At 44.9% G+C, this 1,991-nt stretch overlaps 1 protein-coding gene across 1 annotated transcript in view; it reads left to right on the top strand.

Moving 5' to 3' along the window:
• The window catches only part of wdfy4 (WDFY family member 4), a 133,190-nt gene extending 131,427 nt beyond the window's left edge, over positions 1-1,763 (top strand). The window contains exon 62 of the mRNA XM_055661558.1: positions 1-1,763. This exon is cut by the window's left edge and continues 395 nt beyond it. The gene's annotated coding sequence lies outside the window, so the exon portion shown is untranslated.
• The last annotated feature ends 228 nt before the right edge of the window (positions 1,764-1,991 follow it).

Below are 1,991 nucleotides of genomic sequence, written 5' to 3'. Positions count from 1 at the left end.
GATACACTTGGCCATGTTTTGCATTGTTAGGTTGTTTTGGGTTAATATGCAAGGATAAATGGAAACAGACTACAGGGTAATAGTTTGTGATTCAAAAATCACAAACCGCAAAATCTCCAGTAAAGAACTAAGTGATCTTGAGTCTGAATCCCCATCCTGTTTGTGTAAACTCTATTTCACCATCTCTACATGTAGGATGGCAGTAAACAAACATCTCTTGTGAAGCAGATACTGGGTGTGATATTACAGTGTATATATGTATTTGTGTGAAGATATCAGGTCAGGTATCTGACGACGGACTCCCATCAAATCTTGTTTACTTTCCAAAATAAACTTTATTACGTACAATACCAAAGAACAGTGCAAGACTGCCTTTCTTACTGAATGTTAAATGTACTTGTTGCCAGCTTCCTTTGTGGTTTTAGAATGGGGAGGAATAAGAAAGGTAATGATGTCAACTTGCATCCCACCTTACCCACTCGTCCCCGCTCTGCCCCAGCTACGTATTGTCCTGGTCTACATTCCCTTGAAGATCTCCTTGGACAGCACGGTGGCGCAGCAGTAGAGTTGCTGCCTTACAGCGCCAGAGACCCGGGTTTGATCCTGACTATGGGTGCTGTCTGTGTGGAGTTTGTACGTTCTCCACGTGACCTCGTGGGTTTTCTCCAGGAGCCCCGGTTTCCTCCCACACTCCAAAGATGTGCAGGTTTGTCGGTTAATTGGCTTCTGTAAATTCTCCCTAGCGAGCAGGATAGAAGTAGTGTATCATTGGTCTCCAAGGGTCTCGACCCGAAACGTCACCCATTCCTTCTCTCCAGAGATGCCTCCTGTCCTGCTGAGTTACTCCAGCATTTTGTGTTTATCTTTGGTTTAAAGCAGCATCTGCAGTTCCTTACTGCATCATTCTCACATATCCCGACATTTAAGAAACAGTTAGACAGGTACATGGATAGGACAGGTTTGGAGGGGTATGGGCCAAACGCGGGCAGGTGGGACGCATGTAGCTGGGACATGTTGGGTCGAAGGTCCTGCTCCCAGATTGTATCACTCTAAATGTGTTTTCATCGCCAGTTTATCCTAACACAGTACTTTGTGCCGCTGGATTCCCTATGTGGGAAAAGTAAGGCTCATAAGTTCTCCAATTGGTAATGGAGGAGACCACATCTGGAACATCTGGTGCTGAGCAAGTATTGGTTGTGATCAGGTGAATTTCATCCATACATGTCTCGGCCATCTTCCCACTAGTTGCTAATCGATCTGGAGGTAGTTGTGACTGCAGTACAGAATCCATTGATGGGTGGGTGAGATGTGCAAAACCAAAAGGGCACAAATTCTTGGCACAGATATTCCTGAAACGCACATTCCAACTTGCGGTGAAACTCAACTTTGACCATAAACACTTTATAAATATAAATCCGTTTCCTGGAATATGGCACAAACACAGATGGAAAGAATGGAAATTTTGAATCAGCTCAGACGGATTTACAGTGGCAACGAAACCACACATCATGCCCACAAACGCTACGAGGGGCAGGGTGGAATGTCCAGCCCACAGCCCCATCTTGGAGGGTGTTAGTTAGTTTAGTTTATTGTCACGTGTACCGAGGTAGAGTGGAGGTTTATAGGGCAGTTTATTTACCCAATCTTCTGTTTTGTTTCATTTTAGTTTAGTTTAGATAAGTGGTACAGCAAGGACACAGGCCCTTCAGCCCACCGAGTCCATACCGACCAGCGATCCCCATTACACTCGCACACACTACACATTAGGGCCAATTTACAATTTTTATTTAGTGAAGCCAATTAACCTACAAACCTGTATGTTTCTGGAGAGTGGGAGGAAACTGGAGCTCCCAAAGAGATGGAAAGACAGGGAAAGTTTCAAGTAACCCTTGCCTTCCCTCTCCCTACATCCTAGTTCTCCCACATTCTGACTGTCTGCGACTGCACTTTATCTCTGCTTGCTTTGTTGTTCCCTTCTCCCAGCTAACAAT

Source organism: Leucoraja erinacea, chromosome 34, assembly GCF_028641065.1.
Source record: "Leucoraja erinacea ecotype New England chromosome 34, Leri_hhj_1, whole genome shotgun sequence".
Lineage (NCBI taxonomy): Eukaryota > Metazoa > Chordata > Chondrichthyes > Rajiformes > Rajidae > Leucoraja > Leucoraja erinaceus.
This window is presented reverse-complemented; position numbering and strand designations above follow the sequence as displayed.